This window comes from Saccostrea echinata, unplaced genomic scaffold, assembly GCF_033153115.1.
Source record: "Saccostrea echinata isolate AGI-Se365-2 ecotype Australia unplaced genomic scaffold, CSIRO_AGI_Sech_v1 ptg000014l, whole genome shotgun sequence".
NCBI classification, from domain to species: Eukaryota; Metazoa; Mollusca; class Bivalvia; order Ostreida; family Ostreidae; genus Saccostrea; species Saccostrea echinata.
Genome location: NW_026889763.1, coordinates 9510030 through 9536452, shown reverse-complemented (window position 1 = coordinate 9536452; position 26423 = coordinate 9510030). Strand labels below are relative to the sequence as shown.

At 32.7% G+C, this 26423-nt stretch overlaps 1 protein-coding gene across 1 annotated transcript in view; it reads right to left on the bottom strand.

Annotated features, from left to right (window-relative positions):
• The window catches only part of LOC133187205 (coatomer subunit zeta-1-like), a 406408-nt gene that overhangs the window by 294948 nt on the left and 85037 nt on the right, over positions 1–26423 (bottom strand). The window lies entirely within an intron of this gene.

The window sequence follows — 26423 nt, the reverse complement described above, 5'->3', positions numbered from 1 at the left end:
TTGATAAATTGGAAAAGCAAAATATTTACTATTGTTATCCATTATATTGACGTCAATTAGTCCAAGGCTGAAAATAGCATTTCACTACAACGTCATCATGTGACGTCTATAAATAGAAAAATATGCCTTAATGAAAAGTGAAAACGCTACCCCGGGGACAAGTCCTTTCTGTTAGTAAAAATAATTATGTAAAAACATTTCTCTCTCTCTCTCTCTCTCTCTCTCTGGGGCATGAAAAGTGCTGCAAGAATATCCTACTCTCCTGTCACAGAAATAATTATTTCACATTTTCAAATGAAACCTTACCAAAACTTTTACACTTTGTGCATACGATTGAAGAATTTTCAATTCATGTTAACCACATGATTCTAGCAGCATTTTCCAAGTTCTATGGAATACAAACTTTCGATATAAACAAAAATCATGCTTCAAAGTTTGCGGAATAGTGTTGAACTTCTGCATCTTTGTTGTTATTAAGGAGGGATTCTTGTCTGGTTTCTGATTATTCAAAGTATATTTGCTTATACGTCTTATATATTTAGATATAAGGGATTTAAAATATCATATTTTTCATTTCTCATCATAATTGTACAACTTTAAATAGAAATTGTAAACTGAGTTTGAAATCTAGAAGGGACTATATTTTTGGCGGAATGACGGCGTATGAAAATATCTCCTTTTCTGATTCTCAAAATTACTATAGAAGAATGAATTTAGTTAAAATTTTAACCAATCAAAGAGTTAATAAAAATTCAAATTTAAGTAAAATTAATAATAATGGATTAAAGTTTCAAAAGATATCAATTAAATATGATTTTCTAAGCAAACTACAATTTTGTTAGGTTTTAAAAGCTTCCAATCTATGTACAGAATTAAACAAAGAAATCGTAAAAAGTATTTTTTTTTCTCTCTCAGTAAACAGTCAAAACTTTTTGTTTTTGTATCAATTTGTATCTCTATATATGACTTCTTTACAATATGTGAAAATAAGAAAAAATTAAATATACGAACCATATAAAAATAACTAATATATCCTAAAAATTTTTAGAAAAGAGGAAATTCGGATTAGCCAATATCTATTTTAGTTAAGTTATTTATGTCGGTTTGGTAGTATCATCTGATAGATCCTATGTGGTAATATCTTTTTATGCAAAACGAAAAACATTTGATCGTTTGAAATAGAACAGTCATTGCCTTATCGGCAACAGTAATATTTTGTTCTTCATGTCAAGGAAAAAGATAATGACCTTGACTTGACCTTGCTTCTAAAATAAAACGGTCAAATTTAATCTTATTGATACCATCACTTAGTGATAACGTCTTCTTAAATCTATGAAAATTTCATTAAATTTTAAAAACAAGAAATATGAGAAGAATCTCTCCTTGATTGAGACAGAAGAAAGGCTGATCGGCATTTGAAAATATTGCCTGCCTTCATTGGAAAAAAAATCAGCGTACCTGATTCTTAATCCTTAATTCCCTAAGAATCATGCACGATATTCCAGGTATATGTTTTTTAAAATCCCATTTCTTATATTTGTTTACATGAATTCTCATTACCTTTAATTTTCACTCGGCAAATAGTTGATCAAAAGTTATGACGTCATACATATTTCATCCCCTTGAAAAATACTTCGCCATTTTTTATGATCCAAAAATTACAAGATTTAGTTTATATTATGTTTTGCATAAAATATAGGGAGATGCATGTTTCCATGTATTTCTAGGTCCTGAAATAAATAATAAATTTTTAAATATATATCTCAAGTCATATAGATTACTATGATGTCAGTAGCCTCAACATATACCCGCGGTTGTTTAAAAATTTACATATTAGGGTACGTATCAAAGAAAAGAATTGTTTAAGATTTTTATACATATTATTTCATATTAATTCCATAACAGTGCTTTATTTTAAGAATTAATTTATTTTAGTTTTTGAAATGTGGAAATTTAGACCACACCATTGCGTTAAACAAATAGAGATGTGCTCTGGAAAAAGATAAAAACAGATGCAAACATTAAGAGAGTCAATGAGAAATCTCTTTTCGATTTTACAACCATATATAGCAACCATTGCCAACCAAAAAAAAAAAAAAAATATTTGTTCCTCATAATATGATACAAGGACATTTTTTCATTATTTGGATGCATTTTAACTTATAATTGCTTAAATTTTGGAATGCATGAATAATCAAATTGAATGAATAAATTATTGCTTTTCCATTCTCTATTTCCATGGTAAAGTATGTAATAGTTGGTTTCTTAAATAATTTTATAATGCAAACAAGATATCAAGTCGTTCTTTTGGGAAACAGTCATTGTCACTTTTCTACATTGATGCAAACGTTGATAAGAGGACTCTGAACATGTTCAAAAGTGCAATTTCTCAAACTTTAGGGCATGTTGTAAGAGTAACCATGACACAAAGCAACTAGTTTTTGCCTGGTATAAGTTTATGGTAACAAAGACTTTAATCTTAGAAAGTTTACTATGCGTATCAATGCTTCTATGTAAGAGTTCTAGTCAGCACCAATGATGACTCTTAAATACAGTGTATCAGTTTTGCTCAGCCAGTTTTTTGAAACACTAATGGATTATTACTTGAAGAAAATTTGAATTTTTTGATGTTACCATGGAAACAAAAAAGCGTTATTTTTCTTTTGATTTGATTTTTCCTCAAAAAGCATTTTAAACATAATATTAATGCCTAATATTGACATTGACGTGTCTCCCCAACGTTCTGTGGTTTAAAATTTCCAAAATTGGCTGCTTTTGCCATTGAAATCGAAAAAATGGGTAAATTTCTGAAAGTTTCGAATTTTTAAAATTTAAAATAGTAGTTGCTCACTCTGTATTTGCTTTCAACTTCATTATTACACTGTTTGGGATATATACTATTGTTTGCAATAAGAAAGCTATTGCATCTTTGAAATTTATATGATTTTCATATTAGAAAATCACGGAATCTGTAGGTACATGTATGTTCAATAAATCATTGGATTAAACCAGTAAACATGATTTCAATTTGTTATAATGCTATATAAACATAATGTCTGGAACCACCCACTTTAAAGTAGAAAAAAATCTTTGAACAAAGCCAGTCACCAATAAAAGAGTAAAAAGATTTATTGTTATTAGTATAAATTGTCGTCAGATAATCTGTGAACCATAAATACAGAGCACACAGCTGCTTATTGTTGATGAAGTGTATGTTATTTTCATAAAAGAAATAGCATTTGAAACATATATAGAGCATTGATAGGTATAAAAATATTCCCTGAAACATTTGTAACGCATACAACATAAACCATTCCCATTCAAAGAAATGTTTGGGTAAGATTGAAATTGCTTGCTTTGTGCTTCCTTTGAATTATCTATAATACATAACCTTGACCTTATTTTAAATGCATGTTTATCGGAACATTATTGAAGATAATTAGTACATCTTTTATAAATCCAGCTCTTGTATAAATTAGGTAAAACATTTCAGTCCATGAATATTTAATAATTATAGTTTATTGTCTTCGTTGTTGTATTGTTCGCTGTCGAAGTACAGGATGGCTAACAATTATTTCTACATTCGCTTTGGTTTTATTTAGCCTTTTTTCCAAAATAAATTAATTGGTGCTGTTGATTTGATATTATTGCAATACAGAGCCAACCTAATTTTTATTACAGTCTTTATTCAATTCCCTTTAATTTTTAGAAATCCCTATGAGCAACGAAGGACGTAGAGTAAATCTTCGTTGAATGAATACATTTTTTGAAATTAAGATTCTAGAAAGAGACGCAAAAGGCTATACTTATAGATTTTGCTAGCATTGGTAAGAAACAATGCCATTCTTATGGTTGATGATAGTACAAGATACAGGTGTTATAAATATATTAGAAGAAAACCTCTAAGCTGTTACAGGAAACCTATATCATAAAAAGTGGTATGGTAATTAGTTAGACAAATTGAATTTCTGTTTCGTTTGAACTTTTGTTATTAGGCAGTAAATCTTGTTCTTTACGAGGGTGGTCAAATGATCTGGCTCAGTGGTCTTTCTGACGATAGTCGTAAAATGTCCACAAAACAACACCGGTATATTTATCTCCAGCAGACTCTGACTAGGCGATTTCAATTATCTTTGCTTACGATGAAAACACAAACAGAACTCCAAAGGTCTCAGAACGAAGTTTATTCTTAGAACTGAAAGAAATAATTAAAATTTTATACCGTTTAACGTTCTAAATTAAGACATTTTCTAATGACAACGGTTTTTGGCAGAAGAACCAACTTTTCTTCGTTTTTGTTTTTGTTAATTGCTTCGAATAATTAAGCATTCAAAAGGCAACAGCGATAAATAAACAAATGTAATCACCATAAACACATAAATCGTTTATATCTGTCTAATTGTAAATTTTAATTACAGTCTAATGTGTCCTGCTAATTAGGATGTGCACACAGCGTAGAAGCAGTGATTTTCAGAATTGACTCCTCTTACAGGGGAAAATTCAGTTTTATACGAAACACTAAAAACATAAGTTTGTGGGATCATCCATCAAATTTAACTTCAAATTCTTTGTTAATGCTTCTCTTGTTTATCATCATCTGTCAGGCGGGGAAATCTAATTTAAGTATTAGTATCTATGATTTAAAAATGAATTAAACACTAAAAAGTGCAGTAGTGGTGACAGTTTTATGTCTAATTGAATTAATTTGCATTCATTTATAATTCTTTTGGTAATAAAAAGATTGTTAATAATTTTTTATATAGTCAGAGCACAGTGCCTTATAATTAGTGAGAGTAAAATGGAGATTTCAGTAATGAGAACTTTAGTGTCAAGTTGTTCCTAGCACACTAAATTATGTTTTAAGTATTTGACATGCAGAAAAAAAAATGAAATTTAGGAAGTATAAATTATTCAGCCCGCCGTAGAACGCAGTGGAACTCTAAAAAGATGTTGGTAATTAAGTGTTGATCACCAGTACTGCTGGCTGATAGATAAGACTCTACCCTGAGAAGATGCAATAACTGTCTCGACACCACTTCTCAGATTTTGTTAATTATTTACTACAAGTGTGCACTGACAGACTCGCTCCAGTAAATGTGAAGATATCGGGCTGTCCCCGTATAGAACGGTCGACCACATAATCCCTCAGGAGACTTCTATTTTGTCGGGATCATTGTTTTTATCCGTATTTTCCTTTTGTTCCCCAGATTATTTAAATTTTAATATGTTAATTCCCCTTTATGGTTGGAGTCAAGTAACATATTGCTAATGTATAAGTTTATCTTGGTGGGAAAACTCGGTTTCATGAATTTGCAACGATTCTTGTAATATTCTATATGGTTTGTTTGCACTAAGAGCAAGCGTTTGTTTGGGAATTCTGAATTTCTTCCTAGACTTCTTAAAGGACTTTAAATCTGCCTACCAAAAACATATTCTATCATCTTTTTTATAGCTCTCTCGATTCAAAGAAATATTGGTATGCACATGATAAGCACAATTAATCTGCTCTTCTAATGTGACTTTAAGGACATTGTTTTGATAGTTCACACACATGACCTTGTTCTTAAAACCTAAATAATTTATGAATTGCTAATTCATTTATATTTATAAAGGATAAGCAAAATGAATGTTAATGTAGAATTTCTTGCCTAATTACGGTAACTGGGTTCATTGTCATATATTACAAAAATATTGACATTTGAAAACATTATATTTCAGTGTTAAGTGTTCCATCAAATCAATCCAAAAATGTAACTACAGTGTATTATCTATAATCTAAATTATCTAATCAGCGTAAACCTTGTCAAATCTATTAAAAATTTGGAATTCAAATAAGCTCAGCTAACTATAAAAGAAATTAACAACTTCTAAAAATTTTAAACAAATACACATTGACGTCTCATAATTTATTAGAACCTTAGTACAATATAATCATTTACAGTTTTGCCAAATGTATCTTGCTAATTACCGCAAAATGAAAATGTCGGCGTCAAGGTTCAGTGTCGATCGTAAATCAGTACTCCACACGATGGTAGCATTGGGTCGTGTCATTTCAGCTCAAACTCGCCACATATAGGGACAGATACGATTCATTCGACAATGGATACAAAGTTTTCTTTGTATAATTATCATTCATAAACTTATGCTGTAGACCTATTACGTAATTATTTATTGTGAACAAAGTTACGATGAAATGTTGGCGCCGGCGTCTCTGGCGTCCCAGATTAAGGAATAGGAGCAAGTTCATTTGTAAAGTATCTATATACCTCTTGTAGGGTTGATGCATCTGTTATTCTTGATTCAGATGCTCTATCTTGCATATTTTTCCAGACGGATGACCAGGTTTTGGAGCAGGTCCACTTGCAAGTAATTATATGTCCTATCTGAAACAAACTTGAAAAAAATTCTATAAATCATGGGTTGTATGCTGCACTTACCCTATATTTTCAAAACGAGTGGCAATTTATATTTATTTATTCAGAGAAGTTCTTTTCCAAAGTGTTCTGTTCGTATATCCTAACTATAAGCTTGCAGGAATGAAGCCCCTAAGGATGCTCATTACCATGTTTCGAATTCTCTATCTGACCTTCATCCACATCTTCCAGAAGAGAGACAAAGTAAGTGTTTGAAACAGGTCCATTGCTAAGTTACTTTAGCAAGTTCATTCCATTTTAACAAATGCAGAATCAGACTAATTACTTGCAGGATTTGGCTTCTAAGAATTTGATGATGTATATGACTTGTATTTCCTGATGAATGTCTCCAGGTAATAGTTTTTGGAACAGGTCAATTCCAGTAACCAGTGGTTAGAGCGTCTGCTCTAGAGTCGCGGAGTAAGGAGTTGATCCTTACGTCGCGGGTTCGAATCCCACTGTGGGACGTGGAGACCGGTCCTTCGGATGAGACCGTATAAACCGAGGTCCCGTGTCGCAGTAGGTGCTGGCACGAAAAAGATCCCTCACTGCTCAATGGCCGTAAGTGCCGAGTATAGGACAAAATTTGCAGCTCTCCACCGGCAAGTGGTGGCGTCTCCATATGAGTGGAAAATTCTCGAGAGGGACGTTAAACAACATACATACAAACAAACAAACCATTTGTCATGTCAGGACTTACTGACATGGATGATGCATACTTCTCAGAACTGGCTTATTTTACATGTCTGTAAATCAAAGTTTTGAAAGTCGAGACTAATAAATAATGAATAATATGGATCATCTATTTAATTTGAGACTTTGTCTCCCTCATAGTGTACATTCGGGTTAGCTTTGTAGTATTTCATTATTTATTTTAATAAAAAGCAAGTGTCGATAACACCTTGGCCGTTTGGTTTTTACTATTTGTCATGACAAGTTTTAATTATTCACGTATAATTATCTCGGAACATTCGTCGTTGTAGAAATATCTCAATTAAATATTATTAAATATGTTTTCATTTTATTAAAAACAGCCAAAGCAATACATTTTACTCATAATCATTGCTCCTAAATAACCCCTGTTCTACCCAAGGGGAATATTTTGGAGGATGATTTTTGAAAGCTTATAAATAATCCTAATAATGAGCTATGTTTGGACCCTTATTGAAGGGGCAATTTTGGGGCGAATTCTAATTACGGATTTTTTTTAAGTTTGTGAGTGTTATTGGTGTCTTAATCACACGCACATGTCATGTAGGCATAATTCACGATACATATACATACAGGGTGTATGTCTGTATGTTGGACATATATGACGAATACAACCTAATATGACTAAAATGAATTTGTAAAGAAAAAAGCAACTCAATTTTGAGATGGCCTTGTGTTTCCACTTGGCCCTGTTCCGTAGTCTTTGGCTGCTGCAGTTGGAATGCCCCGTAAAGATTGACAAGCCAGGCAAAGCTTTTACACGACATTTATTCTTCAGTTGAACCATAATTGCTTCGTCCGAAAAAAAAAGTCTTTTTTACGAAGACGCAGTAGTATGGAGCCTAACAAATATCCCCGATTCTTGCGACTGTAAAGCAGACAACGTCTTCTGTCTTCTCTCCCGATCTTGATGAACACAATGTAGATTTTGAAAATGAAACGTACATTTCAATGCCTATAACATCATTTGACGTACATGAAGGGATTTCACAACAGCCGTGTTGCTGGCTGGACCTAAGACAAGAACTGAAAAGGATTTGAAGAGAATGACTAAAACAAAAGTTGCTTTTGAACCACTGAATAAAAAAATATTGCTCGGCTGGAGAAATATTTTTGCCGGAAATGCCCCTTCGTTCTTCAATGTATGCATGTGTAAGATACGAAGCAGACCATACCACTATATTGGTTAGGTCTCCATACACGGTATGTGCTGTGTGCCATTGATTTTGAAAAGAAGCGGAGACTAATCAGTGTCAATGGCATAATTCAACAAAAAGAAGCAGAACTGGTTGTGATATTATCAATGCCTTTGTTTACAGGAGAAAGTTATTGCTTTTCAAACACATGGATAGGTATGTGAGCTTGTCAGGCTTGGTCAAGAACATGACTTAAATAGCGGGTTACTGACAGAGAAGGAAAAGTCTGTTTGTTTGTATGTGCTGTATAAGAAAACCCAAAATTTACAGATATCAGCAAGTTAAAAATGACAAGTTTAGCAAAAAGTGCAAGGGTCATGTGTAATGTTTTAGATTAGTTCAGTAGCTACGATATTAGTCTCTATCACCTTGGACTGATTCTCAGGGGATAGATCTTTGGCGTGTAAACTACCAGCCGTACATTTGGTTCCTTGTTGATGACAAACAGCCATACTTCCCACACCTGGAAGGTACCGGTGATATGTGAAAAGATGAGTGGGAGGAATTGAATATGAATGGGCAAGTGACTGTGCCACAATCTGTGATTCTAGTAATAAGTAAGAAAATTACACTGATGAAGAAGTAATGAAGTGGAGATAGACAGCCTTATCGATTAAACATGTGATGATGATGATGATATTACTGACCGTTGATAATGACTTATCATCGATGTGACTATTTGGCAGTCATTTATTTGCTTATGTACTTATTTGTACATGTTTTTTTTTTTTTATTTTTGACTGTAAGCACCTGATTTATTGATCATGTATCATTTTCTTTCTTTTTGTTAACAATTTGCAGAACTGAATGTTGAACTTTATCGTGTTTTTTTTTTAAATTTTATGTCCGATTTATATAAGTTGTAGCAAAGTTTCTGATTCTTCTTAATATAAATTTTATCAGATGTCTTTTGATTTTTCTTCGTTCAAGAGTCTTATCATGTATGAAATATCATCTGTATAATTAGATTAAACATAAACTTACTGTTTTAGTGTTGCAAAGCAATTTGTTTTCTTAAAACATTTATGTTGTACTCCATGAAGATGTCATGAATGTTTTTGAAATGTGATTTTTTTTATTCACGCGGGTATATTTTTTGCACTTCGTATTTTAAATATTCATTTAAAATGCCTTTATCGGACAATTATGAAACAATGTTTATTTACATTGTTTATATTGAAGTATTTTGAGTAATTATGTTCATTATTCCAAAACTAAAACCACAATTCAAACAAGCTAGTTTTCTATTCATGAATATGCAAATGAGCTAATTACATATAATCGTAAAAGGTGAAAGTATAGTTCATAACCCACTCTGATGTACGGAAGTCCAAACTATATCAAGACATGTTCTTAGCTGAAGTATCATAATTTGGTATGTTAACGCAAATTATCGCCTTTCCATCAAGTTCCAACGGCCAAAGTGTAAGCATGGCTTAAAATGTTGCTATTACCAAATTATATTTATACCTGATTATTATTAAAAAGCTATATACCCTGTATATACACTCTACATCTAAAGGTAAAATTCTGTGAATTAAATATGGAAAAAAATGTCATTTTAAACTGAGTCATTCATATTCATTAATATGCAAATTGAGTTTATATTTATTGGTCAGAAATCAAAATACAATTAATTTAATACCATTTTGACATCCTTAGGCCTAGAATTGATAAAAAAAATCACATTATTTATATTCTAAGACGAGAAATTAAAATTTGGTAAGATAAATTATTTTAAATCTGCTCCATATACAAACGCCCTAACTGCCAATTGAAAGTGCATACATGGCTTAAAATGTTTTAAAGAATATATACGTTAAGATAAAACTGGTCTGTAAAATTCCCTCTTGGGGAATTGGGGGAACAAACGTGTTTCTGAATAGGGGCAAAGACACGTAGGCCTGGAAAAAAGTTTCGCTTAGAATTCAATGATGTATTTTTTGACAAGCACATAGTTAAATGAACCATTTTTGCATTGCCTTTAATATTGTCAGTATAATGTCTTCAAAAAGCTGCTACAGTAATACAGAGCAAAGGGTTGCACACAATTACTACAGTTATGTCAATTTACTGTTAAAGTTTCTTTTAAAACTATAATTGAACGATTTACCTCAGTCTGCAAAAATTATGCAACTAAGAATGCGTAGTAGAGTATTTACTGTTCTTATTCTTATTCGAACATTCCTTTTTGCACTGATGGTTCGATTTACGTGATTTGTTTTGAAGTCCAATCAATAGCATATGTATACTCTATGTACAATGTTGACTAAAATACATGTATGATGCATTATAGAGTCCATTTTAGCTTCTGGTCTTATTTTATTATATGCAGATGAATTTACTGGTACAATGGATATCACCAGTTACAAAATTTGCTTCCTTCCCTTGTACCCTCTGAGTTTTATTGGCTTTATGGGCCCAAAATAACGCTGGTATACTCCATCCGTGACCATAGGGGTTTTGTAACACAGTTCCCTTGTCTTTCTAAGATACTGGTGGATGATAAGCTATGGGAAGGCTCAGGTGTTGCTAGCTACGGGAAGGCCATGGCGTTGCTGGCCTTCTTAACTAAGAATCTGATTATGATCCAGTAACTAGGTAGTATTTAGCAGGAAGAGTGTCAGAACGCTGCCTTGTGGAATTTGATTGAACCTAATCTTCTTTTCTCAAGGATATAACCAGAAAGGGACAAGAAAGCGTCAACGCAGGTCTAGAGGTTTATGACAACGCCCGTATTATGCACGAGCAAACACTCCTTTCTATGAAGTATAATTATTCAGTAATCACACTCTTTCCGTTCATTAGCTTGCACTATTTCTGGCTTTATTTTCCTCAAAATAAGTAGCCTGTTTATTGATTTACATTTTCCCCAGAATGTCTGAGAATTTTACAACATTGCACTGCCTAAAAGATACAATAGAGAAGGACTTTCGAAAGAATCAGTTTTAGAACTGGGAAAACATTAAAACGATACAAAAATCGTAAGTGTTTACTTCGAAAAAATGTAAAAGGTGAAGATAACGAACACTGATCAATTTCATACAACCAGTAAAGAATAAGAATCATGAGAAGATCAAAAACACGGTCTTAAAATCTCAGATGTGGGATCAGGTGTCTAGGAGGAGTAAGTATCCCTTGTCGACCGGTCACACCCGCTGTGACTTCTCTGTATTCTTCAGGTAAACGAAGTAATCCTTAGTCAAACGGGTAGAAAACAATGGCCTAACATTTGATGGGAAATATATCAGTCACAATACGACCCAAAGATAGGTTGTATTTGCAAACTAAGTCATAAAAACTACCATAGAATTTGCGATTGAAAACGTTCTATCATTAACTTATTTTTCGGTACCCTGCCTCTTTTTAAATATTGATCGTATTAAACCATACTGTTGAGTATCCATTAAGTTGGGCCATATTTGCAGATGATTGTGGAAATAGGGAGAGTTGACGATGGAAAGGCTGAAGTATCCAGTTTGTCTTAGAGTTTAGTTGTTAGCTGGCTATTAACGACTATAGTCAGCAAAATGTCTAAGTATGAAGTAGATGTAACAGGCATAAACGATATGTTTTGCCATAGCAGGGAATTAGGAGGAAATAAACATAAAGGGTGTAGTTTCAGGTTTTTCAAGGCAATAAACGAGATGGCGCTATTAGAACTTAAGGATGGGAAATATTCATTTATAAAGAATTTTCAAAGGACAATTCTTAAAGTATAAATTGGTAAACAAAGCATACAAAGGATATACTAGTTATATTCAGTTCAAATATTTTTACACAAAGTTCGTAAAGATATAAAAGATTTCAGTTAGCATTAGTGTATATAATCTTAGATATATATGATGTTTGTTTTAATTCACGTACGTCTAAGTCAATGAACAATTAGGTCTTCAACACATTCGCTCTAAACTTTACTCGGCCCCTTTGAAATTTTGGAATAGACTATTTGAAGAAGCTAAATCAAGTCCATGCTTGGATTCTTCAACGGCTGAATACAAGGTAGTGTTTGTGAGTATGGATTTAGTCCAGCACAGGCTTTTTAAGCCGCCACGTGTGTCGGATGATAATAATTCCGATTCAACCCTCGATTCCTTAAACTTAAATTTGCCAACAAAGGAATAGATGTGAACATTAATGACATTCTTAAACAATTAACTCCACCATATTTCAAATTGAGGTCTACACCATGCATTTCCTACAGATATACCCAAAACTGTCGATTCCAAACTTTTCAATTCCAAGCAAACCCTACAGTGCCTAGATATTGAATCTAAAACAAAATCCACTTAAGTTTTCTTGTTCCTCTTCTTTCAACTATAGTCCTGCTGGACTGGGAATGTTAATTAATACAATTGAAAATGACAACCTGAAAGCATTTTAAAAGGTCATTAAATACAGGGAGCCCCGATTATTCAATTGGCGCAGAATTTCGTTTCTATAATGAATTTTGTCGAAGATTATGTCGGACGTTGGGCGAAATATGATATGGTAGACCTGAGTACTTCATCAGAATGGATGTGTTTTAGAAATATATTAAACACACTGAATATTGTTATTTTGTTATATTTTTTACACGCTTTTACTTTTTTCATGACTTGCATATGCGCAACTTCAAATCTGTGTCATTGTTTCAAATAATAAACTACAGGTACTGTGAGCACAAATGATACCCCTACTCCCTTATGATTATATGGGCAAAGTCCATTTTTTGCTATGGGGAAGCCAATTTTCTGTCTGATCAGACCTTAAAGTAGGAGATGCACAAAGGCACTGTGTAATAAAGATTCTGTGAAAGTGTTATTAAATGTTATCCAGTTGTAAAGGAGGAGCTGCGCGGATAAAAATGGGTACCCCTAGTATTATAGAACGAATTGCAGTGCCCATGTTTTGCTAACGGAAATCTGAAATATGTGTCCAATCAGAAAGTCTCATTAAATTTTATTCACTGGTATTAGAGGAAATGCACAATGCGGTAAGGACGTACAGATGTACGGGCGGACGAACACCCCCATCACTAAACAACCCCCACTTTTCAAGTGGGGAGTATAATAAAATAAATTTAATGATATAAAGGATAAATCTTTTATTATATGCATCCGACTATGTAGTGCATCGATTTGACAGCGTATTTATAGCTTCTACACTATACAGCTTAAAACCTTACGACTGTTCAACTTTATACACAACCATTCCCCACGATAAATTAAAGTCCAGGCATTTTAATATCATTGACAGCTTCTTTTTCCATAAAAATGGAACTCGTAAATTTACTTACCTTGGCATTGGTCCTTTGCAAAATTATTTTGTTAAAAAACATTCTGATTGTACTCACAAGTACTCTGAAGTTGACATTAAAAAGATGCTTGAGTTTCTGATTAACAACATCTATGTGGATTTTTTGGAGACCAGGTCTTCCAACAATCTATTGGAATTCCCATGGCTACCAATTGCGCCCCGTCATTAGCAGACCCTTTTTTGTATTCATATGAAACAGAATTTGTCCAAAATCTTATACGTGAAAAGAAGAAAACACTTGCTGTAGCCTTCAACTCGACATTTAGATATATCGACGACGTAATGTCAATTAACAATAGTTATTTCCATTCTTATGTCGATACGATATATCCCGGTGAGCTTGAGATAAAAGATACCACAGAGTCTGACACATCTGTTTCATATTTGGATATTTTACTTGAAAAAGACGTTAATGGTAATCTAACAGCCAAGCTTTATGATAAACGTGATGACTTTAACTTTTTAATCGTCAACTTCCCTTACTTATGCAGCAATATACCTTCATCAAAGGTATATAAGATATCATACAAATAATTTATCTTTGAGTCAAATGCTGACTGACGTTTTTTCATACTAATTGTTAGGCCATTATTTACACACTGAATTGTCGACGGATTTTTCCGTTATTTCCCGATCAGGACAAGGAGCACACGGCAGGTGTGACCGGTCGGCAGGGGATGCTCACTCCTCCATGGCACCTGATCCCACCTCTGATGTTTTGGAGGTCCGTGTTTGCTCTGCTCCTACTTTGTATTGTTTAATGGACTTTTGAGCTCGAATACTGTTCGTTATCTCCATATATTTCATTTTAACCACCGAACATGTATCCCTGCCGGTGGAAAGTCTGTCCCCGAGGATTCCTGTCGTTCGGTACCTATTCATGCATGAGTACACAGAATAACGAAATGATACTGGCAGACGCGTCGCCCAGTATAAAAAGGCGTCACTCTTTTGAGTCTATAAGGAACACAGACTCAATGAGTACATTCGGTGCCCCTCGGATAATCCTCAGGGATATTAAACATATGTCATATGTACAGTCTTCAGATTCCCAGTTTTGGTACAAAACCAATAGTTCATACAAAAAATTGAAAGAATGTAAAGTTTCAATTAGAGATATATTTGAAGATTCCTTTTCCGATCTCATGTTTTCTATTTCAAAATGTTCTGCGAAAAACTGTAAAACCTGAGACATTTTGATAACTAACACTTTCTTCACCAGTAATCTTACTGGATAGAGCTTCTATACCAAAACTTCGGAAAATCTGAACTGCAAATCTTCTAATGTTGTCTACGGAATAGAATGTAATCTTTGTGGACTTGTTTATGTTGGTGAAACCAAGGGATCACTTCATAAAAGAATATTAGTTCATAGATTTAATATAAATAATGGGGGTCAGCAGCTTTTATACAAGCATTTTAATTTACCTGTTCATTCTATTTTGTCAATGAAAATTAGAATTATAGAAAAGATTTACCACCACACAAACAGTCCATCACTGAGTACACCTTTCCGTAGACAACGAGAAGAATTTTGGATTAGAAAACTAGGGACAGCCTTTTCCTATGGATGTAATGACAATGTCGACAGTGTTGGAAATCTTTCCAGTCCACAGTGTAACAATGTAAATGTGATTGGACTTTTTAACCATACACAGAGACGTAAGCGTAGTCATGGGCATCGGTCTTACAATAAACCTTTAATACACGATGTCTCTTTTGATTCATTACTACCTTACGTAAATCAACAGTTAGGTCTACATCATATTCGCAACAAACTTTACTCTGTCCCTTTGAAACTTTTAAATAGTCTTCTTGAAAAGGTCAAGGAAAGTCCATTTTTTGATTCCTCGACACCAGAATATAGGCTCGGATCAGTGATTATGCATATTGCAAATCATAGGCTTTTTAAACCCCCACGTTTTACTGAAGAAAATGCAGTTAAAACAATCCGTTTTTTCCGTAAATATAAGTAATATTCTTAATCACAAAAGGGTCCATTCTTGTATTCCACCATATTTTAAGTTAAAGACTTCACCAAGCAACCAAAATGAATTTGAATTACCATATTTATATTGGATTCTGAAACTTCATAAAAATCCTTACAAACAGAGATACATAGCGGGTTTCAGCAAATGTTCAACCAAGCCTCTTTCTTTACTCCTCACTAAGATATTAACAGTAGTGAAGGAGAAACTTCAGGAGTACTGTGCAACAATATATTCGAGAAGTGGTGTAAATCAGACGTGGATACTTAAAAATTCCAAGGAACTTTTGGAAAAATTGAAATCATAAGAATTTTCCAAAATCAACAGCTTAAAAACTTACGACTTTTCAACTTAATACGCAACCAATCCCCACGATAAATTAAAGTCCAGGCTTTTTGATATCATTGACAGCTGCTTTTTCAATATAAATGGAACTCGTAAATTTACTTACCTTGTCATTGGTCACTTGCAAAATTATTTTGTTAAAAAACATTCTGATTGTACTCACAAGTACTCTGAAGTTGACATTAAAAAGATGCTTGAGTTTCTGATTGACAATATCTATGTGGTTTTTGGAGACCAGGTCTTCCAACAATCTATTGGAATTCCCATGGCTACCAATTGCGTCCCGTTATTAGCAGACCCTTTTTTGTATTTATATTAAGCAGAATTTGTCCAAAATCTTATACGTGAAAAGAAGAAAACACTTGCTGTGGCCTTCAACTCGACATTTAGATATATCGACGACGTATTGTCAATTAACAATAGTTATTTCCATTCTTATGTCGATACGATATATTCCGGTGAGCTTGAGATAAAAGATACCACAGAGTCTGACACATCTGTTTCATATTTGGATATTTTACTCGAAAAAGACGTTAATGGTAATCTAACAGCCAAGCTTTATGATAAACGTGATGACTTTAACTTTTCAATCGTCAACTTCCCTTACTTATGCAGCAATATACCTTCATCACCTGCATACGGGGTTTATATCTCTAAGTTGGTTCGATACGCAAGAGCATGCTCTACGTATGTACAACTTTTTAAAACGAGGTAAATTACTGACAAACAAGTTGATGAAACAAGAATATCAGCAGTCTCGTTTAAATTCATCATTTGTAAGTTCTATGGTCGATACAATGACCTTGTCAGCAAATACAATTTATCTTTGAGTGAAATGCTGCCTGATGTTTTTTCATACTAATAATTAGGCCATTATTTACACACTGAATTGTCGACGGATTTTTCCCGTTATTTCCCGATCAGGACAAGGAGCACACGGCGGGTGTGACCGGTCGGCAGGGGATGCTCACTCCTCCAGGGCACCTGATCCCACCTCTGATGTTTTGGAGGTCCGTGTTTGCTCTGCCCCTATTTTGTATTGTTTAATGGACTTTCGTGCTTGAATACTGTTCGTTATCTCCATATATTTCATTAATAATACAAAGGAAAGACTTAATGTTATATGCATCTGACTATGTAGTATATTTATTTAACAGTGTATTTAAAAAGCCTCTGCGTTACATACCATATAACGTGGACTAAATGATATAAAGAAAAGACTAATGTAAGGTGTGATTAACACTATAATGCATATTTGGTACCCTTCAGAGAGCTGTGGCATTCAATATGCATACATTTATACAGTGTTTAATAAATTGATCAAATTAATAAAGAAAATTAATATTTTACAAAAACTATGGGATTAAATAATATAAATAGTGTAAATTCCATAATTTCTCACTATTTTCCTTTTTAAATCACCTGAGATATGTCTTAGAATATGCTCGTCGTTGATTTAAGATAAAGACAAAGATTATGAATTTTCCTAAGATAGGATAGCTTTGTTGGCCTCACTTAGACTAAAAGAAGTCGTAAGTTGGTCATAAAATATATCTTAGACCTAAGACATTTCTTCTAAAACTTGCATTAATGAAAAAATACAGTCATTGAACAGTGATCAATCTCATACATTTTTTATATATAATGTATCATATAATGTAAAAGGTGCACCTAACGAACAGTGGTCAATCTCATAAATACAGTAGACAAAACAAATCATGAACAGGGCAAAAACACGGACCCTTGGAAACGCCAGAGGTGGGATCAGGTGCCTAGGAGGATTAAGCATCCCCTGTCGACCTGTCGCACCCGCCGTGAGCTCTATGTACTGATCAGGTAAACGGAGTAATCCGTCGTCAAATTTAGTAATAAAAGCAATGATCTAACAAATGGTATGAAACATGTCAGTCAAATACGACCCAACGATAGGTTTTTATTTAAAAACAAGATCATTAGAATTTGCAAAAAGCTTTCTTTAAGCGGGGTGGTGAAATTCTTGTAACATCAAGTAACTGTCAGTAGCTTGCCTCGGTTTATAAATTGATCGTACTCAGAGCATGCTCTTGCGTATCGAATCAGTGGGTAGACATAAACACCATATGTAGATGAGTTTTTATTGATTGATTGTATGTTGTTTTACGTTCCATTCGAGAATAGATGAGGTTTGAATATTTCTACATAAATGAGGGAATTTGACGATGGATTGTCATCCCATTTGTCATTGAGTTTAGTTATTAGTTAACCATTATCGATAATTGATAAAACGTCGTCGACATTTCCTAAGTGTTGAGGTGAGGGCCACAGCAAGAGTTTTGTTCTCATGTAGAGGTTTTTGAATAGATTCACAGAATATAAACAGGTCGGCTAATAAAGGATTAATAAAGGATTAGTGCCCATCGTAATGCCATCAAATTGTTGGAAGACGTGGTCTCCAAAGACTATACAGATATTGTCAATGAGTAACTCCCGCATCTTTTTTTTAATATCAACTTCAGAGTACTTGTACGTAGAAACAGAATGATTTTTCACAAAGTATGTTTTTAGATGACCAATCACAAGATATAACAATTTACAATTTACTCTTTTGGGGGTAGGGGGTGGGTTGTTATTTATGATATCAAAAATGCCTGCTCTTTACTTTATCCTGAGGAATGGTTATAAAGCGTAGAAACCTCAATTGTTTTGATGCTTTTGATGTTTTAAAAGTTTTGAGATTTTAAATTTCCAAAAGCTCTTAGGAGTTTTTTTAGAATCCATATTTGTTTTATACCACTTCTTGAATATGTTGTAGCACAAAAAGTGTGAATTTTTTCCTTCACAGTAGTTAATGTTTTGGTGAGAAGTAAGGATAGGGGCTTCTTGCAACTTTTACTGGCCTCTGTAGTATATTTTTGTAAGGATTTTTATGAAGTTTTGGAATCCATTACAGGCACGGTAAATCAACTCACTTCCTTTGACTGAAATGTTAAAAGTATTTAAAACTGAAAGGTTATTTTTTTTAGAATTTCTTCTTTTGAAAGGGAAATATGAGTATAGGTTGAATTACATGTGGAATTAAAACCGAGTTCTACTAGAGCCGAGCTCGTTGCAAAGCAACGAATAGGTCTTCCGTTGGAGCAGTGACCTTGAGTCAAGGTCATGCCATATTCTACGGTGATAAGTAATCTTGTAAGGGACTATCAACTTGGTTGCTTCGCCAGTAGAAAGACAGTAACATAATGTACACTTTCCATTTCGAGACCTTGAACTTGTCCAGATGACATTGTCAGCTGAATCAAAAACATGTTCATGTAGTCTTTCTTATCAATCTTTTACCACCTCCAGTCTACTAGAAAAGGAAGGATAGATAGTACTTTGTCCTTTATATATTTAAAAAGGATTAATCAATTTTGACAGAGTGTTAAGATCTTCCTTTTCATATCTAGCCCATCGTCTAGCATACTCCTCGACGAAATTAAAATAGAAGTGAAGTGCTGTCCAACTTAAAAGATCTAGGTTTCCTGAATTTAGGACGTTTTAAAATGATAGCTTTTAGGTTGTCATTTTGATTTATACATCACCAGTTATGTTGTGTCTAGCTGGACTATAACTGGAAGAAGAGGATGTAAGAGAACACGTACGAGGATTTTGTTTTAGATGGTCAATATCTACGCACTATAGAGTTTGTTTATGATTAAAAATTTTGGATACAGCGGTTGGGGAATATCTGTAGGAAACACATTTGTAGATTTCAACTTAAAATATAGTGGAATACTAGACTGAAGTTTTTTATGATTAAGAATGTTGCTAATGTTTTAGCGTCTATACCTTTGTTAGCAAATTTTAGCTTATGGAATCGACAGATTGACTCAGAATTGTTATATTCCGTAACACGTGGCAGTTTAAAGAGCCTGTGTTGAGCAACATCCATAATCACTAACACTAGTCTGTATTCTGGTGTAGAAGAATGGACTTGTTTAAGCTTCTTAGAATAATCCATCTAAAAGTTTAAAGTTTACAACAAATGGGATGAAGACCTAATTTTTTTTTATTAACGAAAGGTAATAGCGAATCAAATGAAACATGTATATTTGGCTTATTGTATGAACGATTTCCATGACTGCGCTTACTTACTGGTGTACTGTTTCAAAAAAGTGTAATCGCATTCATTGGTACACTGCAGGCTTGAAAAATGTCCTACAAAATTGATGTGGCCATTGCAACCATATTGAAATGCAGTGCTAGTTTTCATACCAGTATTCTTCTTCTTATGTACGGAATGGAGTACTTAAAATAGGGCTATTTGTGAGATGGTATATTTTTTCCCAAAAATCTGATCCTCATAGAAAGAATAGAATGGTCGAGGGAATTAGAATGATTTTAAAAATATGGCCCCCATTATTTATTGCAAACCTATGTTCCGACATAAAAGAATTAATGCTTCATTAAATTCTCTAATTTCAGACTGGTAATGATTTTAAATACTAACATAAGAGGCCCCTGGGCTATTTGTTCATATGAGTATTTATTCCTCAATTTGATTACATGTATATGAATTATAGAGGAACTTTTGCGTGTTTTCCCTTTTTGTTTTGTTGGCTTGTTCAATTTTTTTGTTAGTCTGTATATTTTTCTGTGTTTCTGTTTTTGTTTGACAGTAATTTTGATCTTGACAACACATTGGAAACAGAAGTATTATACTGATTGTACTTGCATTATGCAGTCAATCATTGTTAATGATTTAAAAGAAAAGGTTCCCTTCTATTCCTAATGGACAGACATGATCATACTTCTTGACAATTTCTTACTTGTAAAGAGTTCCTATACTCAGAGTAAGTGTGCAGTGTGTTTGTCTCGTGTGTAGCTGCAGAATTGTAGCTTTCTGGGAAAGAAAATTCAGAAAGTCATAACAAAGAGTACAGATCCACCAAAGTAAAAACTTTCCCCCGACAGGCGTATTTCAGCATGAACCAAACATGCATGGATAATTCAAAGGCCATAAAGAACCCATTGGAACCGTTGAAGAAAGGTAAATAATTTAACAAGAGTAGGAATAAAATATGTTTCATTAACTAATTGAGTGAATTAGCTGTAGATGATGGACTGCACATAATAAAGAAATTACACCCGAAACTTGCGACAAAAAGTTTTGCCATCAATCGAAAAAGAAATGAAACAATGCAAAAGATGAAGATAACAGTGATCGAACTCAAAAATCGTTTAATCAAATTTGTGAACAGGGCATATTACACGGACCCCTGGGAGTTCCAGAGGTAGGATCAGTTGCCTTGAAGGTGTAAACATCCTCTGTTGACCGGTCACAACCGGTGAGTCCTATGTATTGATCAGGTAGACGGAATAGCACAGTCAAATGTAGTATAAAAACAATGGCTTAACAATGAGTATGTACGAGTGCAACAATAACAATGTCTTTAACTAATTTATAAATTACTGAAATATCATTATATTATATATTGTACATGTTGGATGTTAATTTCATCATATATTTATTAAAATATATGATTTTAGATATCATTATATTATCTGTTGTACATGTTAGATGTTAATCTCATCATCATTTCTACTAAAATGTATGATTGTAAATATTGTCTTTGAAATGTATGTCTCTTGACTTTAATAAACTGAACTGAATTGAAACATGTCAGTCCAAATACGACCCATTCATAGGTTGTATTTGCAAACAAGGTCATTATGATGAATGGATCTGTAGCTCTCTGCAGAAATGCTATGGAAGCATCTTAAGACTAAAACATCTTACATTTAAATTTTTATCTTAATTTTAACTGATCTTTAATTATTGATAGTTATGTTTGTTTATTTGTATGTTGTTTAACGTCCCTCTCGAGAATTTTCCACTCATATGGAGACACCACCAATTGCCGGTGGAGAGCTGCAAATTTTGTCCTATACTCGGCACTTACGGCCATTGAGCAGTGAGGGATCTTTTTCGTGCCAGCACCTACTGCGACACTGGACCTCGGTTTATACGGTCTCATCCAAAATACCAGCCTCCACGTCCCACAGTGGGATATTGATAGTTATAGATAAAATTAATTAAATTTAGATTGTAATATCTTAAAGAGATACACTGTACCTTAACCCTAAGTGAGGCCATCGAATCTGTGGTAACTTATAACTTAAGATGTATTTTTAGATTTTTTCTAAAATTAAGACATCGTAAGACTCGTCCTAAGACACACTTAAGAGGTTCTTATCTTGGTGCAACCGTTCATTTCCTATGTAAACATGTATATTATTGCACGATTGTAATATATCATCTAAAGAGCGTTTATTCTAAGTAAAAAAAATTGAATTGATTAAATATTGGAATTATTGGTCACACATTTAGTGAATTTGCTAAAAACTTCTCCATTTCGTCCAGAAGAACTTGAAGTTACATTTTGGAGAAGTTGGCATATTTTCTCTCCTCACTATACGTTGAAGTCTAAAACTTTAATGGGTTATTATTCATTGGAAATCTATGAGTGAATGGGGGTAATAGCGCTTACCAGCACGAGAGTTTTTCGCGGGATACTGTAACGTGAATCAGTTACTCATCCGAGGGCTATTGATGCTCTCTGTACACGGCTGAACCTGCAAGGAATGGAGGGAGACTGAATTGCTAGTTCATAGCGATGTAGTACATGTAGAAGTAACCTTCATACTGTCCTCTAAATTATTTTCTATAGCTAAGTAAAAGAAATAGCTGTATATTGGCAAGTTGTTAATTATATAAAATTAATTTATCTAATTAGCATGGCAAGTATAATTTAAAATGCTATTTCTACTAAACCTTTTTTTTGGAATAAGCATAATGTTTTCATCTACGTAGAAGAGAGAGAGAGAGAGAGAGAGAGAGAGAGAGAGAGAGAGAGAGAGAGAGAGATTTAACTATTTATTAAATAAGGAAGGATATTTTTACAATCAGACATTTGTTATATTTCTAATTCAATTTTAAAAGTTGTCAAAGAAATTTAAAGTCTATTATCATTTTTTTTCTTTGTTATATAAACAAAGTCTATAATGTTATAATATTTTTAAAAGAATTATCTTAGGACTCTCCTAAGTCTATCCTAGTTAGGACATTCTTAAGAGAACTTTTTATGTCTATCTTAAGAACTGTCTTAGGGCCATCCAAAGTGTCTCTAAAGTCATATCTTTTGACTGTTATTATGACACTTTCGATAGCATGCTTGCTGGTATGTTTGTCCGATTTTTCTTTCCCAGAGAGCTACAGTTCTGAGGCTATCTCATGTGTAGAAAGTCCCGATTTCGGCACCAGATATAGAAGGATCTGTGTTAAATAAGAAACATGTTCATTCAGGTTAATGTTAAGACTAATGTTTGCTTTCAAACAAATAATTCCACGGAATTATTAAAAATATGAAGTGATCAAGTTAGATGATCAAAATTATGACTCCTGACTGGACGGTGATACATGCTTTCCTCCTGAACTGTATGCTCTCATCGAGATAATCTGCATTTTAAAATTCTAAATAATGAAAGTTTTGATGATTTTTTTAAAAAAAAAATTATTATGAAATAAAAATAAATTTACCCTCATTTTGTTCCACAGTTCATTGCAACCTATTATTGCGAACTACGTCCAGTTTTAAATAATTGTCATATGTTTTGCTCATGTGCAACCTTAACCTGTTAAGTTGCTGTGTACTGTATTTGTTGGATTCAGTCTAACTGTCTTACAGGATTACATTTATTAGACAATCAGCCTCATGAAATTATTTTTATCTTACTATTTATATTACTATGCATTACTATATTCTACATTGTATTTCATTAAATACTTCCTTTGTTGAAGCTATACACAAATGGCAATTTATGAAAAATAATAAGATAAATGCAAACAGTGGCAGATGATATTATGATACCAAGTTATCTGGGGTTTTTTCCTTTGATTTTCAGAATAGCGCATTCTAAAAATAATCTGAATCAAATACATGCGTGCATGATAATAGAGTTTTTCAGGTCATTGACACGAGGAAACGCGGTTTCTTTGTGGTCTGAATAATTTTAATTATCAAGGTTTAAATATTAAATATAATAATATATTTTTTTTAATTTTTAATTTCATGCCCGCCCACACGGCGTGCTTAAAGTTTTACATAAATATATGCGCTTATGCAAAGGTTACTTTACCATTTTGAATTTTTTATGTTACACTAACACAATGACTAAGAGCCTATGAACTATATTTTTATGTAGAAAATCATTTAAACTGTTGGGCATTTTTTTTAAAATTGTTTAAAAAAAGCATTAATACTGATTTGTATTCATCCGTGTATCAAATAAAAATGAAATCAACGATTAAAACTCTTCACGCTTTTTGCATAAATAAACCGGTAATGCAATTAACACATCAATATTATCAGAGATATACTGACCTTCCTAATTAGTTTCACAAATTAAGCAGATATGACTTTGGTTACGGTTTAACAACCTCTATTGTGTTAACTTTGGTACTAATTCTAAATCTAGAGGGTGGCTGTGAAAGATAGAACACAAATAATTATTTTTCTGACATTTATTGCCGTTATGTTTTAAAGAAGCATCGTACGTAATGCCATGATTAGATACTACTTAGAAAAAATGTGAAGATATTCATTAACACGAGTTATCTTCCTTTTCCTATTTAAATATTCATGAGTTCAGCAACTACGCTAGTATTAGCCCGCCCCCTTCTGTTAATGTTATGTAAACAGTGCTGGAAGCTGGTAAGTAGAGATTCTTGTGTATGTTTTAAATTATATTTTTGTTGATCATGGCATATTTCATTTCTAACAGCTATTTAGACCCAGATTATTCTATCCAAGATTATGTTTGACAATGCACGATGTTTTATTTAAATGAACAATCTGAGTTAGAAATGCGAATGAGTTTAAATTGTTTGAAATTGGGAAAGTTGTATTTTAGCCCGCAGATACTAATTAAATATAGTATTCCATTTACTAACTCTTCTATTAATAAACTTAGATTTGATATTCTATCTAAAGTCACTTGATACAAACAAAAAATTGATGCATAGTTTGGACTCGTTTTGGTTGTTATTGATGCAAACAGCAAATTCCTAAATTTATAAGAAATAGAAGATTTTCTATGATGTTCAAAATTCTCACTCTTTGTGATTTCTCTTATAGATTTATACATTTTTGTTATCACTTTATGGGACATTATTGAAAAATCTTTTAAAAAGATACACATACATTTTTTTCCATTTTTAAAAATCTATTTTTATTATTTTAGCAAAAATAAAAGTTTGTAACAAGTATTAAAGTTTCAAACAACAGGCATAAGTTAGCATATTGAAAGTTTAAAAGGTCCATTGTAAAATTATTTTTGTTCAAACGTTTAAAATTATAAAAATTAATTAAGTACATTTTTTTTGTTTATGAATCATATTGATGTTTGTATCAGTATAAAAACTGGAAAAAGTTCCAATCGAATTTGATTTTAGTGGGGGAAAATTATTTTTCAATATTGTCTTATCAACGAGTATTTTTAACAGTGAACGAATATATAATTCATTTTTTTATAATTCGACAGATTTTTATTAAAAAAAACACAAACAAACAATTCACTTGTATGAGATAAAATAATTTTTTTTCTTTACATGATTGTCTAAAATGAAATGCGTAAATCACTATTTTAAGCAGTTTTATCAAACTTTAAAATTTAGTGTCAAAAAAGTGAAATTAAAGAATTGTCTGGGGAAAAAAAGAAACTAGTGGAATTAATGTAAAAAAAAAATCTGTTTGAACTACATGTAGAATTTTCCTGAGAAAAAAAAGTAAAAACTTGAAATTGGTTTTAAGAAGTTTGATTGTTTGCATTTTAATTTGTTTCAATTCATGCAGGCCTGAAAAAAATAAAAAAAGGAAATAATGATAATTTAACGACGTTTTCCCGTATCATCTCTTTTATCAAGTTCCTCTTTGTCCACATCATTAAAAAGTTGGTTTAATGTTATAAAAATTTTTTATAGGGATCCACCCATTCTAATTCACAACACTCATTTGTAAGAAGAATGACAGTTAATCCCAATTATCAAAATTGTTTTCTTTCTTTATAATTACCTCCTTTTTCACTATCATTTATCAAAGATTGTTTTTATTTATTTATGGATTTTACAACAATGTACTCCTTATGTTTCGGGAAACGCCAAAATACAACACAGAGACAATTAATGCTTTTAAAAAACATGCTTATTATTAATATAATATTTTTTCTTATTTAATCTGTAGAATTTTTCCCCCTCAGATATCATTACCCGCATCTGGAATGCTATCTGTTAAATAAAATCTTTAATATGTGTATTGATAGTTATAATATCTATTGGGCTACCTGCATAGATTCTGATAATAAATAATCTTTATTGCCCTCATAATAACGCAGACTTCAATAAGAAAAACAGATCGGCAAATATTTATTCGAAGAACAGTCGTTATTTTCCCCAA